At 35.2% G+C, this 19755-nt stretch overlaps 2 protein-coding genes across 3 annotated transcripts in view; one reads left to right on the forward strand and one right to left on the reverse strand.

Annotated features, from left to right (window-relative positions):
• Positions 1 to 1542, reverse strand: part of LOC111513795 (scoloptoxin SSD14) — a 79002-nt gene extending 77460 nt beyond the window's left edge. Inside the window, exon 1 of the mRNA XM_074176157.1 lies at positions 1446 to 1542. The gene's annotated coding sequence lies outside the window, so the exon portion shown is untranslated. The remainder of the gene's footprint in view (positions 1 to 1445) is intronic.
• Ten-a (Teneurin-a transmembrane protein) overlaps positions 1 to 19755 on the forward strand; it is a 928723-nt gene that overhangs the window by 142753 nt on the left and 766215 nt on the right. The gene's annotated exons all lie outside the window — the stretch shown is intronic.

The raw sequence follows: 19755 nt of genomic DNA on the forward strand, positions 1-19755 counted from the left end.
TCGAAATATTTTTCGAAGTCTGGGTAAGCCAACACAGCTTCGGAAGAATATTCTTACATGTTTAAAACATTCTCTGAACTCTATGGTATGTTCGACTTTGTTGTCCTTTTCTAAACATGAGGTCATGGATTTGGTAATCTTAGCGAAATCTTTCATAAATTTTCGATAATAGTCAGAAAGGCTAATGAAAGATTTGATTTCTTCCTGGGTTCGAGGTATGGGCATTTTTTTTATCTTTTCAACTTTTGTAGAATTCTTTCGTAAATATACGCCCTAGAAATTCTACTTCTTTGCAAAGAAATTCGCATTTGTCTAGTTGGATTTCAAATCTAGTTTGTAAGGACTAATTTGAAATTTTGAATATGTTCTTGAAGACCGGTACTGAAAATTTTGATATCGTCTCTATAAACCATGGAAGTTTTATTTTGCAGGTCTTTCACGACTTCATGTATGGCTTTTGGAAGTAAGAAGGCGCATTTTTCAACCCGAAGGGCATTCTCAAGTACTTGAAGTGCCCATTATTCACGGTGAAGGCTGTCTTTTCGATAAAACATTAGTTATTTCAATTTGGTGAAACCCGCTAGAAAGGTGTAATGTGGTGAAATGTAAAGCTCTACCAAATTTGTCTATTACTTCCGGGATATTCGGAATCCGGTTTCGATGATCGACGAGTAAACGCCATTTTTGTTCACCCGATGCATGTAACTTTTTTGGCACAATCAAAATTGGTGATGGGCATGTCTGTTGAATATTACTGGAGTTTTTTCCCAACACCAAACTGTTATTTCAACACTTCGATACGTGTCATCATTTTCAAGAGGAGGATCAAACTAATCATACTTACAAAGCTAAATTTATACCATAGATACCTGTTTTTAGGTACCTGCGTCTTTAGTGTCTTGAATTAATTTTATAATTTGCTTTATCTACTTGTCTTAAATTGATTTTACAATGTGTCCTTATGTAATAGTCAGGTAAATCTAATAATTGAAATAAAAGCTATATGAAATTAATTTCACATATTGCCTTATCTACTAGTCACATGGTACGATCATTCAACAGATTTTGGCTAAGTCATGAATTCATTTGTAGTGCAACTATCCCCATCGTAGGGTTTATTATTTTCTAAACGAGATTCAAAAAGGTTCCATTCGATCCTTTGAGGTTCTAATTGAGGCATGTTTTGAATGTTTTGGTCATTGTCTTCAACTATAGTATTATACAATAGTGGCAAAATTTTTTCAATATCGTTCATAAACTTTCGATTTTGATCAATAGAATTCAGTGTCTATCGATCAACAACGATTTAACTTTCGAATTCAGTATATTCTTATTCTAATCACTTATTTTCGCAGCATTCAGTTGAAATCAACGTCACTACCCTATCTTTCCTAAAGTCCTCAAAAAGAGGGTTTAAGGAAGTCGAAAAGGAATTTGGCACTTACAGTTTGATTTTTTTCTCCGTGCTTCAATCCGTGCTGAGTTAAAACTTCAGTGCCACAGAACAAATTTTGGCACACTGTAAATGTTTGTTTTTTCACGTCCTCGAAAATAATTTCTGTAAACGTAATCGCACATAACAATTTTATTCTATCTTCAAACGTGCTACTGAAACCATCATATATGACCAATATTTTGCAAATACAGGGATTATCGAGTTGGAACATTTGATTCTATCGAGAGTAATATATTATCTCAGAAGTATGCTGTAAACTAGAGTTTCAAAGTTCAGCCCACTATACTACATATCACACTTTCCAAAAACCCTCACTTATGGAGGAAAAAATCCTTGAGGAAGGAATCTAACAGGAGAATTCTTCCCTTCGAATCTGACTTACGAATATGAATCTGAAATTACGTGGTAGAATATTGAAACTTTCTGTTTCGTTCTATATGGACATTTCGGAATGAATACAATATATCCACTTATACTCAAAAGTGTAATTTATACATTTCTGGTATTTTTCATTCACTGAAGTTGAAAGGAACATCAAATTCAACAAGTGAAAAGACATTGTGCACCTTTGAATCCATCGATTTCCATGCTTTCTGAGAAATTGAGTTTTATACCTTCCATCTGGAAATACAAATGTCATGTCAATTTGCGAAGGCAATAATAGCATTCGTTTTCTCTGGAAGATGTTTTTATGTTCTTATATGCGTACTTAGATAATTATTCCAGTTTGACCCATATGAAATATCGAACATGACCCATACACATTACAATTTATAATCTCCCGATCTGTTTTACACCAAACACAATTTGCATACTTGAGTTATTATTGGTTTCATGTTCACACTTTCATTGAGTTACAAATTGGAAATTGTTATACAACATTCATTCAAGTAAGTCATTGTTTTTGATTTGCTGTGGATGTGAAAGAACATTCAAATCACGCATGGAAAAACACAATCAGCTTCCTGAATAGAAAGACGAATTCAAGATGTCCTACTCACCTGCTCACAGAGAAATCTAAGTTCAATCATGAGTTGAAATTTCTTTATCCAGAGGAGGGGTTTGAAACGCAACTTCCCAGAGAGTATAAAAATCAATTGACACAAAAATTCACAATATCTCATGAAAGACCAACTTGTTTTGAATAATTTGCCTCAGAACAGGCAGTCATGAAACCATGTTGTTGGCTGCGCTATTTTGTATTTTGTATCTATCGGTTGATAGATAAAAAAAATGTAAGGTGCAGAACCTTATGAAATGAAATTCAAAGTCCCCAACAATAATTTATTACTTCGATAATTCTTATTTATGGATAATATGGACTGATGACAATATACAAATAGTCATGTACAAAATCTGGGACACTACCCAGGACAAATATGAACGGATTTGTTCTGTGAAGAATGAATAACTGTATAATACCATCAATTGCATTCGATTTGATTTCATCTCTCTGTTCCACAAAAATTATGTTTCGAAGAATATTTGATTTGACTCAAGTATTCTACAATATAGTTCATCCCTGGATTTTATTGTCATGAATTTTCGAAACAGAGAAAAAAGAAAATGTTACAAACTCGCGAAGTAAAAATAATATTTTCCCACCACCATCTTTTCTTCCGACTGACAAAACTCGTTGTTTATTCTCTTCCCGAGAGATTGACTGTCCATCCAGTTCGAAAACCTTGCGGGTGACGGGACATTAACAAAATATCCTGCGTCGGTCTGGCAAGAAGCGATCCACTTTTCATGCCGCCGCCTCATCATCGATTTTTTTATAAAATGTCCCGACCCGTAGCATTAAAAGTAGCCTCGGAAAGAGAAAGTGTGTGCCGACGTCAGCCATTATTCCTCTTTTTATATCTTTCGGAGTGGATCCGTCTTTCCTCTCGAGAATATACATCCTTCGGGATGATATTTACCTCACATCCAAAAACACATCACTAGAGATCTATTCATTGACGTTACTTTACAAACAATTTGGGATCTTGTACTAGTAGTAGTGATAGTAATCACTTCTTTTCCAAGAAAATTACAATGTTTATAAAAAGGATAACTAAGTAATCAGCAGTGACATTGAGCAGTTGAAAATACTTAGACAGTGGCCTTGTGAAGAAACGTCTTTTTTGAATTGAAATAGCTATTTGTATAACAAGGGAGGAAAGTGTTACTTTTCCTCTCGAAAATGAAGTTTACTGCCCGACGCGTTGCGGAGGGCAGTAATCATTCAAGGGAGGAAAATTCACTTTACCCCCATGTTATACATATGATTTTTCCGCCTCCCTCAAATTTTAAAATAATTCATTTATGAAACTACCAAAAAATAATTTATTTATGAAACTTACAAACAAAATTTATTAAAGAACTAAAACTGAGAAGTAGGTACAGTATAACTCATAGGGACGGTATTTTCATACCTGCATCCTACATATTTTTAATTTCTGGTAGAGTAATTATTTATAGTGATGTTAAACGTGCAGTTTTGAGCAGTGGCTATTTGAATACCACTAGAACTGAGAGCTTGATCCAACGCAGTTTTCGTGATATTTTCACTAACTTTATTATTATACAGCTGGTATCCCTCGGAAATACTCGTACTTGCCTGATTACAATCAGTTTCATTAACTTTAGTGACTCTCATAATTAGGTTCGAAATTTTTGGCTTTTTTGCAAGAGATTGCTGCACATATCCTTCAGCGATATTTGTAGACTTCCAACCTCCGTGATGCTTCAAAGTAAGAATGTCTCCTCCAGAATTTGCAAGTAAACTTGCCGAGGTTCTTCTGAAATTTTTCTAGGAATTTTAGCTATAGTATTTTTCCCAACCATTTGGTTGATACATTTTCCTGCTCTATAGCAGACAGAAAGCATGCTTCAAATAAAGCCATGCTTTCATTTGAAGCATGGCTTTTAGTGTATTTGCTAATATAGAAAAATATCCCAACATAACATTTTCTGAGTAAATACAAATATGCTTTTCTTCGGCCCATCGCTTGAAATGTAAATATTGTTTTTCGTATTTATCTTTAGATAAATACGAAATAGTACAATAAAGATTGTACCGTTACATTAACTTGTTCCAAAATATCCGGTGGTGTATTATTTATATCTTCAAAATCGCTTCAATCACTCATTTTTGAAATATTTTTGATATTTTACAGATAATACCTATTATGTATGGTGAATCACACCTTGAAACTGTCAAACGACCATAGCATGCTATAAAATTTGTCATAAATTCGAAAACCGGATGGATCTATGAATCTAACAAATTATCAATGAAAAAATCGTTAAATTAAAATACCTACTAATTTTTTTTTTTTTAAGTTTCTGACTTTTTTTTTCACATTTGAAAGTATTTTTATTTACAAAAATGAGAAGTTGAAAAAAATTACAAAATTGAAGAAACTAAAAGTTAAACTTTCTCTCGGTTATCTTAAAGGAGCGATTTTGTTCCATCCTTTACATAAAAGAGGACGTATGCTTCTCCACTCACAAGCGACTTTGGTGAAATTGGTGACACGTGTGAATCGTTGTATTTGTGCCACGCGCTAGTATACGGGTGTCTGCAGTATGCTGTATAATGTCCTCTGTTAGTAGTCCCACTGTGATTTAAAAGTGCATATAGATGCTTAGATTATTTTACAAGAGAAGAAACTTTGGATGGAATTGAAAAACCGACGTGTTCGAAATGCAAGGAAAGCAGAAAATGCATAAAGAAAGAAAATGCATTCTTTATCATTTTTATAGATTGTATATTCATTGTATTTATATGGAACTACAAATAAATATTATTATTATTTAAATTGAAAGGGTATACTTTTAGAGAAGTATAATTTTTGGAAACAGAAACGTTTTGGCTTTCTACTTCTCCATCGTAGGAAGCCAAAACCTTCCTTTCCCAAAAGTAAATCTCTTCTAAAAATATACGCTTTCAATTTTGCAGTAGTGTTTTGAGAGTAATACATAGAAAGGTTTTATCAGATTCTAAATATCTACGAACAATTTTCATTTGTGAAATTATAAAACAACGATAAATATAAAAACAACAGTAAAAATTATTGGCGTTCCGGGGCGACTTCATTGATTCCAGTGGCGCATTTGTTTTTCAGCTGCAGGAAACCCGGAAAAACCTGCAGCACCACATCGTCTGAAGATCTTGATCCGCCAATGTCCTCTCTCTGTCTCTCTCATAAAACAAAACGTAGGGTGTCTCCAGAGGCTCCAATAGATTCAATATATCGCCAGAACACTTCGTGACACGACTATCGTCAAACTTAAACCAGTCCGTTTCGTCTTTGACCAAGGCGTAATAATGACCAAATTGAACACCTGAACCACAGTGAACAATGACTGTATGTATATTATAATAGTGGTCTACTAGATTGATTATTGAATTGCCATTTTCAATTTTCTTGATGATAAGGATCGCTTCATTCAATGATCATCTGCTAGGTATTATCCTGGGAATGAAAGCAGGATAAACATCAGTACTCAGCCATCCACAGAAATCACCTCTTTTCAATTCTGCGAAATTAAAACGAAGTGCTTTTAATGGAACAGTCAGATGTATAAAAGTCGGATATATCCATTATTCGCTACAGCGAACGACCGTAATTCGATATCATTTTCTGATCCGCCATGCACTCAGAACATTTCGCTTTCACACAGATAATAAAGATTTACATTTGTAGTGGATTCAGTTGGGTACACAAAAGGGATTGGTTTCTCTCTGAAAGTAGTGAGGAAATGACAAAATTCTACACATGCTTTTTTTACTATACTTTAAAGGGAATGTCGCACTAATTTACCTACTCATTCACATTGGATCTGAATTTGAAAGCAACACAAGATCGTCGATGAAAATATCGCACGCTAAAAGGTTGGTTAACTAATAGCTCGCAAAAAGGGATGTCGAACACAGAACTGTCACCTGGTTGGAGGATAAACAGATTTTAACAGATTTAATATGTAGCCTTGAGATTTTTTGTTGATCTCAGCTGTGTTTTTGACTGCGTACAACACGAAAATTTTCTGGACAAACTGCATAAAATGGGCACTGGAGGTATTCAGCATTATCGAGTGTATCGAGTGAGAATTAAAATTAACTATTGGGGTGTTAAAATAACGGTTTGGTGTTGGAAATGAACTCCAGTAATATTTATTACTACATCAAATGTTCCAAATAGTGCATCACAAGAATATAATATCCGCATCAGAAATTATTTTCACGTACCCCAAACACGTTCATCTCTACGTCTGAACTAGTTTGAGATTTTGAGGCTGAGTAATGCACTTTCGAAGTTTTTCAAAATTATAATCAAGAAACAAGTATTCAAACATAAAAGAAAACAACTACTTTTTGAAATTAACCCCCATAGAATCGATTAATTTTTATCTCAACTACATTAGTAAGAAATGTTTTGTATATTAAATACTGCTTTGTTCACTCACTTGATTCACACGTTAAAAGGTAAGACCTCGTTAGTGCTTAGCTCGCACATGTTTCGACTTCTGAGGGTTGTCGTTCGTAAGGGAATGATAGCTGGTTAAGGGAAAAAATATATCTTGAACATATCTCAACATATCTTAATTAAGAGAAAATGAATCGATTCATAGCCGATAATTGAATGCATAGTTACTGGAAATTATTATGGAAAGTAGCAGCAAGATCACCTTCAAAACATTGCTTGCAATATTGATAATAACATACCACAATATACATAGATACAATTCATATAATATTTTAGAAGACTCAATATGAATAATAGGTCGACATTCTTAAGGTCTACATTTTTTTCAAGAATTCTATTCTAAGTATTCGAATAGGCTCGCGTTCCATCAATATGTTTCCGTTATTTTCCACCTTTCTTCATCAAAACCCAAGTTTATGATGTTTTTCCGTCGCGTATTTCGAATATATGCCGCTCTTTGTAGAATCAAATGTGCGAAGTTACTTGAACACTTCCCGTGAAAGTATATGTAGAAGATAGACAAATCTCAAACCTTTCTTCGATGTTGTAGGCTATTAAGGTTGCACGTGATGGTCGCGTATCCAATCAGGAGAATAGCTGTTTTCTGGATGGAATCCAGCAACTTCAGGGTATGTTTGGGGGCAGAGCTCCATACATGTTAACAATACTCCAAAGAAAGTTTTATAAAGCATCAAAAGTTGCTGAGGTGGGTATAGTTTTCTGGTTCGGAACAGTGTTCCAAGTTTTTGAAAAGCAGTGTTTGAAATTCCAGCGACATGATTGTGCAAAGACATATTGGTGTCCACTTTAGCCCCCAACAAACTTATCGAAACAGAAAGCGGAATTGTCTGACCTGACGTTATTATATCCGGTTCGAAGACATTTATCTTCTAGGAGAAAACCGATGCCTGGGTTTCTGTGTCTTTGAATTGAATCTAATTACTTTCACTTCAATTCGAAATCACTTCTAGATCCTCATTAAGATATTCAACCTCCTGCTGACAAAGGTAACAAAGTAATAATTCTGGATAAATCGGACTACTACGAAAGGGTCAATACTCTCATTACTAACGTACCGTATGCGAAATTGTCCAGGAACCCATTACCAAAGATGATTGCCCAAGTAAAAGACGTCCTCAAGAAGTGCGACAACATACTTACCCCTCAACTGAAACGGAAGTTACAAGTTTCCAACCCAACGGTGTCGGAACTATATTGCCTCCCAAAAATCCACAAACCGGGAAAGTCAATGCGCCCCATCGTGTCAGTTATTGGAGCTCCTACCTACCAAATAGCAAAGTGGCTCACTGAAGAATTTGGAACCTTGTCTATTGCGGAACCAAGTTTTAATATAAAAAAGTCTTAAGAGTTCATACAACATACAAAAAACGTGGTTCTGCAAGAAGGTGAGAATTTGGTTTCTTTTGATGTTAGTTCTTTATTTCCTAACGTCCCAATTCCACAAACCTTGCAATACCTCAGGAAATTACTAGAAAAAAATAATTTCAATAATAACGAAATCGATGGATTCGTTTCTCTTACTTATTTGTTTATGGAACAAAATGGGTTCCAGGTAGAAGGTTGCTTTTATGAACAACAGGAAGGAACGGCCATGGGAAACCCCTTGTCCCTCTACCTGGCAGACCTGTTCATGAGCAGATTCGAAATGGAAACCAAAAAAAAGTCGAAGTATTTTCCTAGGATTTGGCTAAGGTATGTGGATGATATTTTCGCGATATTCGATACCAAAAAAACGAATATTGACGACTTTGTTTCCATTTTGAATAAAAGATGTCCATCAATAAAATTCACGTATGAGTTAGAAAATAAGGGACAACTACCATTTCTTGACGTTTTCGTAATGAGGAGCCAATATGAAGGGTTAATACGATATATTTAGAAGAGAAACAAGCACGTACAGATATATTCCTGACAGTTCACATCACTGTGGACAAATTTTTTAGTGCATCGTCTTTTGACTTTCCCTATAATGCATGATAGGTTCACAAAAAAAAGACGGACAATACAGAAAATAGCAGCCACTACCAGTTTCTCGAGTGGTATGGTAGATGACATAATAAGAAAGAAGAAGTTTAGGTTAAGAATGAACGAAATCTCGACTTTCAGAAAGGACAAAAACCAAGATGAATACATCTCAATTCCATACCACCAATATACGAGGAACTTTGGAAAGATTTTCAAAGAACTAGGTATGAAGGTGGTTTTTAAAACAAGTCATACACTATAGAGCTTTTTGGGAAGTCCAAAAGACAAAGTCGAGAATTCGGAAAAGTCTGGAATTTACGAAATTGAATGTAAGGACTGCGATGCGAAATATTATGGACAGACAAAAAGATCTATTAAAGTAAGATATAAGGAACACATAGCACACTTGCAATATGGAAGACCTGAAAAATTAGCAGTCGCCCATCATATTTTGCAACAAAACCATTCCATAGACTTCAGTTCACTAAGATTAGTTAGACAAGTTAACAACAACAGGCAACTAGATATGCCAATGAGAGTGTGGAAATAAGTAAACACAATGATAATATGAATAACGATGACGGATCTATACCAAAGAGCAAAGAGTATGGGTCGGACGCCTGGATGGTTTGCTATTTCAATTAATTTCTCATACGGAGAAATTTGAATAATGTTCCAAATAAACATATCATTCTTTCAAAACCCAAGACAGTTTTGCTTCGAGATTAATTTTGCTCAGACTGAAGAATGCATACTTACTTCTCTTGAGCTAATGTGATTATTTATATTAAAATGTATGCGCCGTCTTGGTGGAATATGTTTTTTACTCAAAAGTATCGTTTATTCAGTCCATTCGAAATAATGATTCAAAATCAACTTGAGAGAATATGTTTCTCAGTTAAAAAAAATTATTTCCTCATGAATATAGGAGAGCAAGATTTCTTTAAATCGAGATGATGTTCTTCACTTTGAGATTTTGATTTTTACTGTGTACTATTTTTATTACTTCTCAGCTTCGTAGGTTAAATTCTTATTCCATCTGCCGTTGATTCCGCTTGCATAAATCTCTATCCTCTGGAAATTGCTCTCAATATTGTAAAGTTTCACTTCAACATTTTTCGATAGTGAAAATCTACAAATGTCGAGAGGATGGGTGCTTCTCCAAACAGCACTGAAAAAATAATCACTAGAGAAAATCATATGATTGACGTGAAAAAATTCAACAATAAAAGAATTTGAATGTATTCTGATACATCAGCAAATTATTGATAAAAATCAATCAAAACTTCCTCTGTATATCTGGGAAAGGCTCGTTACGGTTTCAAGAGCGATCATAAACTTGATCTCTAGTACAATTCTGAACTGGATATGTCTGCAGTGGCACGGTCCCAGCTTATCTGTAATCTCCTTTCTCGTTTATCAGAGAAGTTTCTGCCTCTTTCCCGAGGCAACTCTACTCGAACATCGAAAATGGTACCTACATATTTTCTATACCCGCTAAATCAGCCATCATTTCGGATGAGTTCACTGCATTTTTCCAGACTGCGATGATTGCTAAATTTATCGGGTTTCTATTCGAGATGAATAGTACAGGAGGTTGCGACAGAAACGTCACACATACTACTACAGAGCTAATACATTTTTTTTATAAAAAAAAATATGATGTAGTGGAATTGGTCAATTCTTGATGAAAATCCATAAAGAACATCTGATAAGTTTAGAAAATGTCTTGAAATATTAAATGCGCAGTATATCAGCCGGCGGAGTAGCTCGAGAGCTCATTAACATCGAGAAACTCGGGTAGCATACATCGTGTTCGTACAGTAAGTGGAGAAATTATTCTGTGTGGTGAACTGCGAGTTTCATTTGTTGCCTTCGAAAATGCCTTCTAATAGTCGACTGTTCTCCGCAAAGTTTGTGGAGATCAAATCGTTGAGGTGCAGTTTTTGAAATTACTATGGATCTTCATCAAGTAATGGTCGAATCAATCAGAAAATCCCCATAATCTTCAATGTTGAATTTTATAGTTGGCACCTTTGTTGGTTTAACTACCTCGCCTTCCAACTTACCTAAAAACTCTCTATATAACCTTGTTCTCAGATTTCACATGTTAGGTTCATACTTGATAGTAAGGTAAAACCCGAAACCGGTCGTTAGAATGAAATAACTAGTAGAAATCGAACAAAAGTGTTTTTATTCATTTCATCAAAGTAAATGAAATGAAATAATACTTTTATCTGCATCAGCCAACGCCACAGTTTTTTTCAAAATCCACATAATGAAATATCTTCATTTTGGACACATTGTATATACAGGATGTCAATTCGAACATTTTTAGCCTTCCAATAAAGAAATTTGGAATATTTTCGAGGAATAATTTCAGTCCAAAATTCATTTCTTTCGAAATCGTTAGAAAATTATGAAATGAGTCTCAAGAGATATTTCCAGGAGTTGTTTAACAACGTCGACATTAGTAATCACATCTCAAACTCATAAAATGCAGTATTCCACAAGCGACTGTACTAGGCCCAACGCATTTTCAGGTGCAAAACTTATTTCTGATACCACACAGGACAAAATATAAACATAACGATAATATATAGCTGACGATAGTTGTCTTTTTTTATTTTATCAGTATAACTGATAACTCTTCCGCAATCAAACATTCAACGGATAAAGAAAAACATCAATACTGCAATCTCAGATTGGAAACCATACACGATGGTTCCAATCAAGGACACCATAAGGCTAATTAGCGAAGTATTCCCTGTTCTTTACTGACTTTTCATCATTAACTTATTTATAGTGAAATGATGTTATTGACGAACAAACGGATAGTATTGCGATGGACAGTTCATTCATGAAACATTTTGAAAGAAGGGCCCCAGATCAAGCGACCAGGAAACCATATTGTTGGCTGTGTTATGTTGATGATACGAAACAATTTTATACTATATCTGAAGTCTCTCTTCATGAAAAACAAATTCAAAATGGAACAACTCTAGCCTTCTTGGATGTTATTGTGAACAGATGTTGAGATGGTACATTGAGCCACAGAGTGTACAGGAAAGCAACACACAAAGACAGTTCTTGAACTGTCTATTACCAGCGACAATAAAAAATAGGGGTAATTGAAACGTTGGTTGAGAGAGCTCGACGTATTTCTGAACCTGAGAATTTACTGAGGAACTAAATTACCTGAAAAATGCCATACAACTCAGGAGAGGAAACGTCAAAGTAACCCCAGCTATGATGGTCAAGGAAGAAGTTTTCTTTTCCTATTTCACAAATGTTACAGACAGAATTGGAAAAATCTTATAGAAACACGACGTGAAACCAATATTCAGGCCAACAAAAACGATCAAACAAAGTCTAAGGTCACCTGAAGACCACAGATAACTTTTATGAACACTCGGGGTATACCGGATTCCTTGTAGCTGCGGGTAGGTCCACATTGTTACCACGAAAAGAAGTGTAGGTACTTAAATACTTGTTTGGCGTGGGATGACTAATCATTATATTAAAAACCTAGAAGTGACACCAAAATGGCTGATAAAGCTAATGGCTGATGAAGCTAGTGTATAATGAAAGCTACAGATTTCTGTCAGATAAACTCTTCCAACGATCTGAGCTATTTACAATCCATCAACTGTACTTCCTTAATCTCGCATCTCACCATAACCAACACAAGTATGAACTGCCCCAAATAGACCATTCATACAATACTCGACTGAAAAACCAAACAACCAGAATACCAAAGGTTGGAACTACAACTTATATTAATTATATGCGAGCGCTTTCGATAGCTGACTGTGCTATCATCTTCAAAAGCGACCGTACCACATCGCCCTTGACAATGTCTAGTGCAGTAGTAGACGAAACGTCAGACATGAAAACCTGAAGACCACGACCAAAAAACCGGAAAAAAATCTTTCACACAAGTATATCCGGCCTTTGACCATATGAATTATGTTGTCAAATTACTTTAATACTCAATGGATGCTTTTGAGATACTGAGAAGTATCTAGACTTCAACTAGTCGATAATACCAACACATTTTAACCAGACATATTTTTATAATTATGTGTTAGATATTATTTTAGCCATTTACGGCATCATTGTACTTATGTGAAACTTCACAATTTTCTTGGTTTCACTAAAATTTTTGTGGTTTCATAAATGATATTCATCATGAGAAAAAATTTCTTTCCAAAATATGTTTTTATATACATCTACAGGACAGGAGAAACAGTATCACACAAAACTAAGTTCTTGCGTGAGTTGAAAAATAAATTTCATTTTCAATTTTCAGATACCTTCATTAGATTCTATTCTTCCTTCTCTTAATTATTGTTTATGAGATCCTCACAATATACATCATTACCTTGACCACACTGTATATGAAAACAGTCTCCACACGGCGTACTAATCAATATTCCACTTTGAAAATTCTCTTTGAATGTCTGAATAAATTTCCAATTCCGTAGCAAAGAACAATTGAAACAACAAGACTTTCAGAAAGAAATCTTTTCAGTTTTCCAAACTCTGGCGAGCAGCTATCCAAGAATGATTAATTGAGTTATTTACTTCCAGAAGCCACAGTTTCTCCTTGATGAAACCGGCTTTCCAATTAATTATTGACCTTGTTTTCTAATTCTTATCACGTATTTGTTCAGGCGTTTCTCCGACACTAACCTATTTTTATGTTTATCCAGGAATAAATGACCCCATTTCAGTGAAGAATATGAAACAGCTTTGTTTGTCAACGGAAAGGGTGACCTTTGTGCGGCAATAAAACTCCGTATTGTACGACTGAAATGGCGGAATCACACTTGTTCGAGAAAGGGATTGAGTAAAGGACAATATTATTTTTCTTTCACTTCTCTTACAATTTTTTTATGATCTCGAATTTAGTGAAGTCGTTCTTTACAGAAGAAATCATCAGTGGTTGGCGGAAATTATTCTGTGGTACAAACTTTCATAATAATAATAATAATGTATTTCCCAAAAGACAAAATATTGAATTGAAATGGTCAAGTCTAGAAAAAAAACATATAAGTTAGATTCAACAAGTTCACATTCAGAGCTTTGGAATATAAAGACTCGCCGGTAAAAAATATAACAGAAACATAAATGACAATATTCTTATGAGATATCTGCTGAAAAGAAATCATCTGTTGAATAAAAACATTTTGTTGGATTGCTCTCTGAAAGTCAATAACGAAGAACAGTTTTTCAATTCATTTCGTAGTTCATTAAATGCACGTAAGCTATTATTAGCAGAAGAGCAGAAATGTACTCTATTTTTACAGATTGGTATATTGAAGTGATTTTCAGAACGAGTATCCACTTGATGTATATCAGAATTCATCACAAAACTATCTCTATTCTTGAAAATATAGAGACACAATTCAAAAATATGTAACGATGGAAGTCTTGAGAACTTTTACAGTTTTCGGTACTAGGGACATTCATGATGCACCTGATAATTTTTTTTGTGCAATGATAACTTCCTGAGATGTGGTTGACCATCCCAAGAAACAAATACCATAGTGCGAATAACTCTCCACTTGCCCGTCATATACCATCAGCAATTGAGAATGTGTAAGTACCGTTCTCGAATTTTTCAGAAGATAGCACTGTGAATGAACGCTGATATCAGACTCGAACAATATACTTTACAATCAAGATGTTCATCAATGTACATTCCTAAAAACTTGCCATGGGTGGCAGACTTGACTGGTTTGCCATTTACAGTGAGATCGGGTTTTGTTAAAATTTTTTGACGGTTGTGAAACCGAAGATTTTGTGTCTTATCCACATTGATGAATAATGTGTTGTTATACGATCAGCTCATTACAACGTATTCTGAGCATTTCATCAGAATGTTCTGACACAAGTACAAAGATATCATCTGCATACATTGTAACACAATCATTTCAACATAGTTTTTCAACATTATTAATATATAGTTGAAATAACACAGCACCCAATTTAGAACCCTGTGGCACACCTACGTTGATATCGGTGATTTAGATCTGCTCTGTTTTATGAGTTTTATTTTCTCTGGTGGGGGGAAATTATGTTTGTTTTGTATGGCGTGTGTTGCGAGGTTTGATTCATATACTATTGGATTTATGTATGCCTTTTTGTGCTCATTGTAACTTTGGATCAGTTTTTTCTTGGTTTGGCCGATATAGAATTTGTTGCATTATATACTGTATATCCCGTTTTGGTCTTTGTCTCCTTCTATTTCATAGTTGTTTATTTTTTGTGTTATCTTCGTGTTTGTCTTGTATGTGATGTTGATGTTCAGTGGTTTGAATACGTTTGTTAGTTTTTTGGTTTGCTATCCTACATACGTAAATGCTGTCCATCATTGTGTTGTTTTGTCTGTTGGGGTGGCTTGATCCTTGATCAAAATAACAACAAAAAATAAAAAAATATGAAAAAGAAAAAGACAAAGACCAAAACGGGATATACAGTGTACAATGCTCAGACTGCAACATAAAGCTTGAAATCCTTTCTGTGAAATTTAGTATATATATATTAATATATATATATATATATATATATATATATATATATATATATATATATATATATATATATACAGAGATATAGATATTATTGAGTGTGTATGATATAAATCAAAAAGAGGAAATTCGTGGACATGACACTCAAGAAATATGGAGGCAAACCGCGGACACGTGTTTCTGGCTATTGGCCTCATCAGCGCGGTGCAGCCAATTGCAAAGGTGGACAACAACTGGTTACCAAAAATGGAAAAAAAAAAACATCACATATGCACGGTGTCACCAACAGGAGCCAACCGCACATTTGTGGTTTCAATTAGAAGACCCAGCATTCCCAGGCATCATCTAACATGCATATATATATATATATATATATATATATATATATATATATATATATATATATATATATATATAGAGAGAGAGAGAGAGAGAGAGAGATTTCATCGAGTATGCATGATAATAATCAAAAATTAAACAATTTGTGGACACAGCACTCCAAAAAGGGGGGCAAACCGCTGACACGTGTTTCTGGCTATTGGCCTCATCAGCGTGGTGCAGCCAAGCGTAAAGATGGGCAACACTTGTTTGCCAAAATCAGGAAATAATACAAACGCACGGAGTCAACAACAGGAGCCAACCGCACATTTGTGGTTCCAGTTAGAAGACCTAGAATTCCTAGGCTACATCTAACATGACCACGGAGCCAGCTATAGTTACCTGCGTGACATCCGGGTCCAGAATATAAATACAAATAGAGATTTCATCGAGTGTGTATGATATTAATCAAAAATTAAACAATTTGTAGACACAACATTCCAAAAAGGGGGGCATACCGCGGATACGTGTTTCTGGCTATTGGCCTCATCAGGCCGTGCTGTTTTTCTATCTGTTTTTGAACCATTTAATATTTTATTCTCACGTTATTGTCCTGACGAAGGTGTGTAATATACCGAAAGCTTGACATATAACAAAGAGTTTTCTTTGTAACAGCCCAGCTATTGACTGCAACCTCACGAATTAAACCGATTTATAGTTAATCCAGTCACTAATTATTCTGTTAAATATATATATATATATATATATATATATATATATATATATATATATATATATATATATATATATATATATATATATATATATATATGTGTGTGTGTGTGTGTGTGTGTGTATATATGGGTACATCCAACAACATCCATATCGATTTCAACATGTTTCTATATATTATCATAGTTATATGAAAGTTCATATATTTCATCAATTCATTTCTTGGCATTGCTTTCCGTAGTAATGTAACAACTGAAAACATAAATGAAACGCATTCCGATGAGTTTACGTGTTTTGAGCTTTTTCTAGTCTCGATATCACCTGAAAACCATTCATGTCATTTCATAATCTCCAGACCGTTTGCATTCCGAAATATGTTACCAACAAAAACCAACAGGGAGCGTAATAGCATTGGAAAATCGGCCAGATTCATTCATCAAATTTCCTCATATGAAATCATTCCGGGGAAATATTTCCTCATCCGCGTTGTCTCCAACGTCCTATATTCCCAGTGCATTTCATTTGATACGAGCGGTTCGGCCCATCATACAGAAATCTCGTAAATTGGACTGTTGCTCTGCGTTCCAGGCTGATCCAGAACTGCATTGCTATGCATTGTTTCCGGTTCAGAACACGCCGATATGAAGTGTGACTATTCGTAAATTATCGCAAAATAAGCTAGATACGTATTTGTTAAGCCTCGCTTATGGTTTATGATACAATGTGTGGTGATCGCCTTGCAGATTTTGAATTAGAACTGAAATTCCATCTCTCCTCATTTCATTGTAATGAAATATAGTAGCTGAGTTTTCTCTTCTCCGTATTGGTTTGGTCATCTCAGTTGAAATTATTATCTAGGAGTTCGAGACACACAGCTATAAACTCCTATTTTGACATCTCAAAACCTACATATGGTAGGGTGTACGCGACTAATAGGCTGTTTCTCAAAAAATTTAGAACACGCCTCAGCATCTTTTGATGCTTTATGAAGCTCAGGTCAGACCTTCTTTAGAGTATTGTTCTCATTTATGGAGCTCCGTCCCAAAGCATACCCTGCCAAGTCACTTGAAGACTTCTTGTGAAAGTACCTATAGAAGGGAGATAGATCATCAACCTTTCTTTGATGTTCCAAACTATCAAGGTTGCAAGTGATGTTTTCGTCTCCAATCAGTCGGATGACCCTTCTCTGTATGGAATCCAGCAGTTTCAGTATATGTTTGAGGGCGGAGCTCCATACACGAGAACAATACTCCAAAGAAGGTCTAATCTGAGCTTTATGAAGCATCAAAAGTTGCTGAAGTTTTTTTTTTTAGTTTAATCGCATCAACCATTTTGGTTATTAGCGAACAGTATTTTACTAGCATATTTACAATTTGTTTTTGATATGAATAGCTTCTATGAACGAAAGTACATTATCTGTATTACAATTTGTTCCTAAAATAGTTTCTAGCGTTCCTATCAGCCTGTGCAGATTCCTTTGAGGGGCGAAGTTTAGGCATTCTGTCAGGATATGTTTAACAGTGAGTTGTTCATTGCAGGTTTCACACATCGGTTGGTTGGTGTTTTTAAAAAGATAATCATGGGTTAATCGTGTATGACCAAGACGTAGACGTGTGATGATTATTTGATCTCTACGTTTTTTCGGTAAATTTGTCCACGGTTTTATTGATGATTTCACTTCCCGAAGTTTCGAAATTGATTCACTCCACCGATTTTGCCATGCCGTTTCCACCTTCTTTTTAATGGCATACTGTAAGTCACTCAGTGCTACTTGATGAACTATTTTAGCGTTATTACTATTTAAAGCCTCTTTTGTATTTCTATCAGCTTCTTTATTACCTATTATTCCTATATGTGATGGGATCCATATAAATTAAATAACTGTTTCTCTCTGTTGTGCTACATGAAGTTGTAGTTCCATATCAGCTACTAATGAATTGGGGGGATATAATTTTTGTATACTTTGCAGTGAGCTCAGCGAATCTGTCAGAATAAGGTATTTGCAATTTTTGTCTTCAGTTGAGTTGATAAATAAGAGAGCTCGGAATATAGCATAGAGTTCACCAGTGTATACCGTGCTAGTGGAAGGTAGTTTGAATTGGAGATAGAAATGTGGTCCTACAACTGCTGCTCCTGTTCCCACAGTTGTTTTGGAGGCGTCGGTATATATTTGTGTAAAGCCTTGGTGATTCTCCAATATAGCTCGTAGGTTGTTTTTGAATAATGTAGAGTTAGTTTCATATTTTGGGAGATGACTAAGCTCTGTGAGGCATGTTGGTTCAGGTAAGGTCCATGGGGGAGGAAGGTTGAGTGGATATGGGTAACATTCCGGGAGGGTAAAATTTAGCTTGTTGATATTGAGTCTGACTCTTTCTTAGAAAGGTTTTGGGGATCTTGGTTTACTCTCATACCACTGACTGAATCTGCTAGCTATAGTATAGTTGCTGAAGTGTGTACAGTTTTCTGGTTCGGAACAGTGTTTCAAGCTTTGAGAAGCAGCCTTTGCAATTCCAGCGACATGATTGTGCCAAGACATACTGGTGTCCTGACATTATTATATCGGGTTCAAATGCATTTATCTTCTTGAAGAAAACCGATGCCTGGGTTTTTGTGGCATTGAATTGAACCTGGATACTCTCATCCCAATTGGAAATTATTTCTAGATCCTCATTAAGATATTTAACCTCCTGCTGCCGGTGAAGATATGCTTCCGCAGCTGATGTGCTGTGATCCAAATGTATATGATGACTGTCAATCACAATCATACAGTAATGTATGACCTCTGATGTAACTACTTTTCATCAATGATATGCCAAAACATGTGTATACAAACCAAATAATTTTATATGCAGCCGACACACCACTTGCTGCAGATGCTGAAAGCCCGGAGGAACTCCAAGTCAAACTCAATGAGCTGTCTGTCGCATTTACAGATTGGTGCGACAGAAACTCCTTGGTTGTAAACCCAAGTAAGACTGTTTTAATGCAGTTCTACTCTAGAACTGTCAGGAGAATTACCGATTTTTGAGTCAGAGTAAGTAGTCGTGATGTGATTTCGTTAGACAATACTAAATTCCTTGGTACCTATGTTGATAGTATCATGACTTGGAACTCAGCTGTGAGTCAGGTCAGAAAGAAAGTGAACTGTGGTTATTATGTTAAACGGCAACTTCATCCACACTCAGTACTGATCAGCTTTTGAATGTTTATTATGCCGTAATTTATTCTCACATCTCATACAATATCGCTGTAT

The sequence above is a fragment of the Leptinotarsa decemlineata genome, unplaced genomic scaffold (assembly GCF_025532065.1).
Source record: "Leptinotarsa decemlineata unplaced genomic scaffold, Ldec_3_MD MMD2_tig00001621_RagTag_RagTag, whole genome shotgun sequence".
In the NCBI taxonomy this organism is placed as follows: Eukaryota; Metazoa; Arthropoda; class Insecta; order Coleoptera; family Chrysomelidae; genus Leptinotarsa; species Leptinotarsa decemlineata.